Consider the following 7,919-nt stretch of genomic DNA (forward strand, 5'->3'; position numbering starts at 1 on the left):
CATTTGCAAGAAGGGCTTGCCTAGGATTGCTTCATATCCATGCTGCTCAGTAAAGTCCATGACTACAAATCTAACGAGGTACGTGAAGCTGAATACCTTAATGTTAATACCCGTGAGGACTCCCAAGGGGTCAGCAATTTCACTGCATCAGCTAGCTTCACTACCAGGTGAGTTTGCTCGAGGGAAGGTTTTCCCCACCTCTCCCAGCATTCCTTGGTACAGACACTCACACCCACTCCCCCATCCAGGATGGCGTTAACCTTTTGGTTCTGGTAGGTTATGGAGATAGCTACATTAGTATCGTCACCTTCAAAGTATTGGCCTAACTTATTGATGGGGACCTTGGGTAGATTCTGGCTTCGGTTGGTCGACTTCGCGCTTGGTAGGTCCTAGAGGCAGGAATTGCCCACTTATTCAGTTTGAGAGGTCTCGCCAGATGGTAGGATTCCCTCTTAACAAGGACACGATTGGCATCTTAACCTCTATGGAGAGGAAGGATGCTAACTCGGCGCTATCGGATGGTTCTTGGCAGGTCTCCCTACCTACTAATAGTAGATCCTTGAGAACGTAGAAGGTTATGTAGTACTGGATCCTCTTCGAACATCCGCTGCATCAAGTCTGGAGCTCTGATTTATCGGGAGCTAGACCATTCCTCTTCTTCCACCCTCTATGGCACCCTAAGTGCCTTTGCCCCCCTATGAGTGGTCAGGTGGTCCGGGTGGATGGTATCCAACCCTCTATTAGCCTTGATCCTATGCTTGAATTTCTCCTGGGATTCTTGTACCAAGTTCTGAGTGTCTATTAAGTGTTGTTTTTCTAGGGCTTGGATTGGATATGTTTCCTTATACAAAGGTGGAGATGTCAGGCCTAGGGCCTACACTGGCTTGTTTACATGCAGGTCTAGAGGAATACTCATGTCATCCTAGGAGAGGGCTCATCCAGAGGCAAAGGAGCTGGCGAGGGTGGATGTCTCCTCACCTGAACCATCTTTGATGAGCGCTTGGTACGTTCCTTTGCCCACCCGTGTGGCCTTCTTGGACCTGGTTTGCGGGGGTTGGGGCACCTTGGGGTTTTGTGGCACAAGCGTTTTGTCCTTCCTTGCTTGCTTATTCATTTCCCTATGTATGGCCCTAGCCTGCATCCTCGTGATGGCCTTCAAGGACATTGCCGACACTTGACCTTGTTCAATACTCAGCAAGTTGATGCTAGTGCTCTTGGGCGGGGTGGCCGGAGTTGCTAGTCTCCTTAGGGGGGGGCAATCCTTGAATAAATGCTCTACTCTGCAACCAGCACACAAGGGCGTAGGGCCTGTTGTGGGTGGAACCACTAGGGTAAGATCCCTATAGAGGCAGTCCTTTAGAAAATGTGGCCCTTGGCATTTACACCATGACACAAGAGGGTTCGCTGAGCCCTTATTCGGGCATTCACTTGCCCTGTGCAGACCTTGGCAAGTATAGCATTGGATTGGGGGCCTTCGCATTACAGAGTTCATGTCTCTTACCCTTGCGGCCACGGGAGATGTCTGGAACACTGGGACATGTTGATCCTCATGTAGGAGCTAGTGACTTATGATGTCACTTCCCTCCTCGCAAGGGTAATAGTCAAGGTGACCGTGGTCCTATTTCGGCTCCTCCCAATCATTGGGTAATTCCTCCACCAACACTTGATTGACTGGAGTTATTCGAGGTGGGGGAGGTTGCGAACCCAGTATGGGTGGGCGGTAAGGGAGCCCGTTGTGCCCCATATTGCCCTGAAGTGACTAAAGGGTCACCTTGTGCATTCATCGGGTTGGGTGGGACCATCAAGGCTAATGGGGGTCTCGCTGGATAAATCGGTTGGGGAAGGACCCTCGGGAATCGGCATTGGGAGGTGTCGTGGTTTCCCCATCTATAGCAATGTGCATAGTACAGCGCTTGCCTTGCCCTAAGGCGAGGGCACTCATTGGAGGGGTGTGATTGCCGTTGCATACCCCACACCACACGTTCTCTCTCCTGTGAAACAAGTGGGGTTGTTGTGTTCACAGTATAACTTATTTTGCATCTTACAAACCTAGACCATCACCTAGCATGAAACTTTGTACGATGAAAATTCTTCTTTAATTTAACACTCTTCATCCACTCAAATGCTCAAAAATACAATCCTATTGCGATGAATAATATTATAAAGGTTATCGTCCCAATTTGTGATTTATTACCAAACTAGGCATCATTAAGCGTTTATGCAAAGACATTTTATTTTCTCAATCCCATCATTATCACTCATAAGATTGTGCTGGTTGATCTATGGTGTGAAAGCACACAAAAGTGAGCTCTATCCTAGCTTGGCCTAGCTAAAAAGTCTAATTTTTTCCTTGAAAAGGTATATTTAGATATCACAATCTTGACACTCACAAAGAATCTAGAATATTGAATGCTCACTCACATTATAGATGAAAGTTAACTAGAATTTGATTACCTTTAAATTACCATTAGAACCCACTAAGCATCTACTTGGCAAACTATATGGTGGATCCATGTCCATTTAAAACTAAAACTACAAAATAGGACTCAACTCATAAATATACAGAAGTACAAAAATCTTAGAGTTGCTCATTTTTTTTCAGCAAAGGTTACATGTCTACTGACTGCGATGGTATCCCTTACTCACTGCTATAGCCAACAAGTATGCATTTCAACGCTTTGTCATCTAGTTTATGTATCATTTGTTGAGGCACATGTGCAAATGCTATTCATCCAAACACCCTCAAGTAATCCACCTCGGGTTTTCAATCATGTCGAGCCTCAAAGGGTGTGACAGTTTTTCAAGATTTTGTTGGGCATGTGTTCAAAACCTGTGCAACACACATAATGGCTTACATCCAAAATCTATGAGGTTTCCTTCTACCCCTCTAACATACACCTGGCCATCTCCATTTCTCTCAGCAAAACCATTTTGTTGAGGTTTGTATGGTACATTGGTGGGTAATGCCTTTTTTGTGCAAACATAATTTAACATGTAACCCCCCCTCTATTTGCTCGTAGTGTCCACACCTCTCAACCTGTGTGGTTTTTAGCCATGGCAACAAATTCTTGAAAACCCAAAAGTGCCTTTGACTTCTCATTCAAAGGATAGAACAAAGTAAATCTAGAAAAGTTGTCTGTAAAGGTAACAAAATACAGATACTTCCCCATGGATGGTGTCTTGACGGGACCACACACATGCCCATGTATGAGCTGCAATTTTCTAATAGTATGAATAGATCCATCCTTTGGAAAGGCACTCTTATGTTTCCCAAAATTCATCCTTCATAACATACTTTGAGGGGGGCTTGTAGGTATATTCAAAACCATATTGTGTATCTGTAGAAGCTGCAAATAGCGTAATTCATTGGGTAAATCTGGCATGCCATAATTCTTTATCTTTCATTATTGATGTAAATATTGCCATACAAATGTTTTGCTTATTGCTATCATGTGTGTCGAATTGATACAAATCATGATGAAAATGCATCTTCTGCCTCTCTAGTAGTCTACTTTTGCTTTATGCTTGTAACATAAGGATGTCTGGAAGATACAAGTTAGTACACTATATTAATGACAAAACGTTTCACAAGATAAGGAGAATTGATGGCACATGATACAGTTTTGCAAAAAGAGTAGGCTACAAAATGACAGAAGTGTTTCTTGCAAGTTATGTCCGTAGACGCATCACTGTCAAAATACGAAATTGCACTGGTAGTATTACTGAAGATTGGGATCATAGGTGCATAAAGGAAAAGAACACTTTCAGCACGTAGTTTGCTACAGCAATATCTTTGTCAGCAATTGAAGCATTGGAAACTGAGACTAACGTTCCAACTTGCTTCTTTCTCTTTCTCCAATCTTTTTCTTTGTCAGCATTTGAAGCATTGGAAACTGAGATTAGCATTCCAACTTCTTTCTCCTTCTCTTTCTTCAATCTTTTTCTACATTCATTGGTATGATGAACTGGCCTCTTACACTGACAGCATCTTCCCTTCTTCTATCATCCTTTGCCTCATGAGATGTTTGACCTGAAGCAGCCTTAAACTATGAACCACCTTTAGGCTTGCCCTTACTCTTGTATGGATAGTAAATGCTTGATCATTGTATATCCTTATCTGTTCCTCTTGCAGCAACAGTCCCACGAGCTCCTCAAACTATAGAGGCTCGATATTGCCTCTCAAGCATAAAGTGAGAAAATTTTGGATGCCAAGATAGGACTCTAGCAGTGAACGACTGCAATGCCTTGGAGATTGTCTTTTTCTGAAATGTGTGGGAAGGTCAGAACAAGAATTTGGGGAACATACAAACTGGGAGTAGGATGATCCAAACTGCAAAATGATCCGAGATGTAGGATGGATTTCAGTATAGAACAGATCCAGGATGCAAGGCAATCCAGGCAAACTCCAAACGGGTAAATCGAGGTGAATGGGCAAAACCGAGCAAATCGGAAAACCGTGTAAACTAGGGTGAACCATGCAAAAATCGAGGTAATCCTGGTGGGAATTCGGGCATGTTTCTATGTAAAATCCAAGGCAAAATCCTATGTCAAATCCGGGAGAAATTCTGTGAACCCTGTGTAGAATCCGAAAAAACTATGCCAAATCAGGAATGTTATCCTCCTAGGGCCAGGTCGTTCAGAGGACAGTGCACGAAAACATAGCAACACTGAGACTAAGCAGAAAAGGTGTTCTTCAATGACCTAGAGCTCATCGTCAGTGAAATCAAACCAACACATATAGAATCCGCAAGAGTATATTTCCGTCCAAAATCGGACACAAACCCACCAAACCGTGGTCCTCTAGTTTTACCAAAAGCTCTCCTTGGCACTCCTAGATCACTAAGCCCACGTGCTCCTCTCTGGGCGTATGTAGACTATCCGTCCGTGATCCCCACACCTTACTTAGCTGGATGACAGCCTATGGTCAACCCCTTGCTGAGCTAAGTCTACAGCTCCTCAGCTCCAATTCACCTCCTGGATGTAGGCCCAATTGGTGCTGCTCTGCTGCTCCTTTTTGCCTCCTAAAGTGCAGCTTTTCTGGATGCCAAAATAAGGCCCAAGTAGCCTCCTTTTATAGGGGAAGGCCCCCTCCAAAATACCCGACCTGGTAGGGGGAATTGGCCGACCCAAACAGACCCCCCCAAACGTTTACTGACCTGTGGGTTTCCCCGTGGTGGGGGAACATAAATTGATGGCTGGCTGGCCCCGCCTGGCCACACGGCAGGCTGCCACTGGGCCAGGCCTGGCCAGCCCGAACCCGACCTGCTCCGAGGCCTATTGCCTCCAAACAGAGCGCAAACAGTGCCTCCAAACTGTCAATCTTGTGAACAGCTGTCAAGTAGCTTTCCCTTACGATCTTCACCGCCATGTGGTCATGAACTCTCTCTCCTTCCTCCAAAGTTACGGTCAACAGCTGATTCTTGAGGATAAGGATCCTTGCAGAGTTGATAGTCTCATACAAGTCCTTCAGGATTCTCCAGGCCTCAATTGTCATTGAGGCAAGCTAAATGTGTGCAATGACCGAATCTCTCTCTCCTTCCTCCAAAGTTATGGTACACAGCTGATTCTTGAGGATAGCAGAGTTGATAGTTTCATACAAGTCCTTCAGGATTCTCCAGGCCTCAATTGCCATTGATGCAAGCTGAATGCCTGAAATGACCGAATCTGCCGTCGTGCCAATGATCATCCCAACGTCTTTATCCTCCCACTCTTCTATAATGGTTGTAACAAAAACCTTGAAGCTCCTTGGAAGCTGTTGAGCACAAGCACGGTCAACTATTGTGTGTCTAGCTTGTGGACAACTGTCGCTAGCTTTCCCAAATGATCTTCGCCGCCAGGAGGGGGTCATGCACTCTATCCTTCCTCCGAACTCACGGTAAACAGCTGATGCTTGAGGATGAGGATCTTTGCAGAGTTGATAGTCTCATACAAGTCCTTTAGGATTCTCCAGGCCTCACTTGCCATTATTGCAGCTGAATGTGTGGGGCTGTCGTGCCAAACATCATTGACAGTGCCTCAACGTCTTTATCCTTCCACTCCTCAAATGCAACTTGATTTCAAGGCCACCTTTTATAGGGGAAGGGTCCCTCCAAAATACCCGACCTGGTAGGGGGGATTGTCCGACCCAAACAGACCCCCTCACCTGACTTGCTGTTTTCCCCCTGGTGGGGGCACATAAATTGAGGGCTGGCTGGCCTATCGGCCTCCAAACAGCACACAGACAAAACCCTGCTATTCCGCCCTATTCCAGGCTGCTTCTGGGATCCAGACCTGGTTGCAAAATCTTCCGTACAGCCTGCTGTACCTGCCCGTACCCCTGTTGACATCATGTGCCCCCCCCCTGGATGCACTCATTTTTTGGGGGCTCACAGATGGGGAGGTGACCTCTACTTTTCCAACATAATGGTCGTCATAAAACCCTTGGAACTACTTGAAAGCATGTTGCGCATAATGGTTATCACAAAACCCTTGAAAGCATTGCCAACTATTAGTGTGCCTATCTTGCGAACAGCTGTCAACTAGCTTTCCCTGATGGTCTGCACCGCCATGTGGTGGTCATGCACTCTCCAAAGTTATGGTCAACAGCTGATTCTTGAGGATAAGGATCCTTACAGAGTTGATAGTCTCATACAAGTCCCTTACGATTCTCCAGGCCTCTATTGCCACTAATGCAAGCTGAATGTGTGGAATGACCGAATCTGCCGTCGTGCCAATGATCATCCCAACATCTTTATCCTCCCACTCTTCTATAACGGTTGTCATAAAACCTTGAAGCTCCTTGGAAGCTGTTGAGCACGAGCATGGCCAGCTGTCGTGTGTCTAGCTTGTGAACAACTGTCGCTCGCTTTCCCTAATGATTTTCATCGCCATGAGGTGGTCATGCACACTCTATCTTCCTGCAGACTAATGGTCAACAGCTGATCCTTGATGATGAGGATCCTTTCAGGGTTGATAGTCTCATACAAGTCCTTTAGGATTCTCCATACCTCACTTGCCATCATTGCGACTATTCATGTGTGGAAGGACGGAATCTGCTGCTGTCGTGCCAATGATCATTGACAATGCCTCAATGTCTTTATCCTTCCACTCCTCAATCGCAACTTGATGTCTAGGCTTAACAACATTGCCCAAGGCATGCACAGGCCTCAGCCTCAAGCTCCATGAAAACACACCAAGTACACAATGAAGATCCCTCCAATCTCACTCACAGTAGTGCGGAATAAGATGCTAGAAGAACCGAAAAGCGCTCGGAGCAGCGTGCAGCCAATAATGGATTTAGATGACGTCGGAAGTGGGTTGTACCTTGGAGAGGCGACCCCCGCATCTCTGCTCTGCGAGTTGAAATTGGATTGGAAGGGGGCCGCGCGAACGCGAGCCCCCGCTGCCACAAATTATGACGTGCACTCTCCCCGTAGGGAGATGCTAGGGTGCAGCCCGTCCGAAGTGCAATGGAGAGGCCGACCCTAGGCCATCGGCCTTCCTGATCACCGATTGACCCCGCCCAGGTAAGTATGTCTTCCGGGGGTGCTGCCATGCGCTTAACTATGCCTCCCTCCCACCTTCCTACGCCAACCTCTATATGGGATCTCCTTCCACGTGGCACGATTTGAGGCCCCATGACTTCTATGCACTCCCAAATGGGCCGACACATCTCGGCTTCTATGGTTGATTTTTACTCCATGCACAATCTTGAACAATTTCCCCGGCTCATGGTCTAAAAATTTTATTATTTGCTCAAAAGTGTGCAATTTTAAGTTTTGGCTCTATACCAATTCTCTAGGAAAAACTCTCTATTTTCTCGTTGAGCTTTTCGTTAAGCGCACTTGTCTTCTTTGAACCTTTTTATGCATCTTTTTCTACTCTTCTCTTAAGGCATGCCTAAACTAGCCAATTTCATTCATACATCTTCCACCTTTTTT

General features: G+C 46.0%; 1 non-coding gene across 1 annotated transcript; it reads right to left on the reverse strand.

Annotated features, from left to right (window-relative positions):
• Window positions 1-7,353: 7,353 nt before the first annotated feature.
• LOC147900848 (U1 spliceosomal RNA) lies at window positions 7,354-7,513 on the reverse strand. The gene has a single exon (XR_015541253.1). It is a non-coding gene; the product is annotated as a U1 spliceosomal RNA (small nuclear RNA).
• Between the last annotated feature and the right edge of the window lie 406 nt (window positions 7,514-7,919).

Source organism: Dipteris shenzhenensis, chromosome 6 (genome assembly GCF_047967505.1).
Source record: "Dipteris shenzhenensis isolate YYH24624 ecotype China chromosome 6, Dip_SZ_1.0, whole genome shotgun sequence".
NCBI classification, from domain to species: Eukaryota; Viridiplantae; Streptophyta; class Polypodiopsida; order Gleicheniales; family Dipteridaceae; genus Dipteris; species Dipteris shenzhenensis.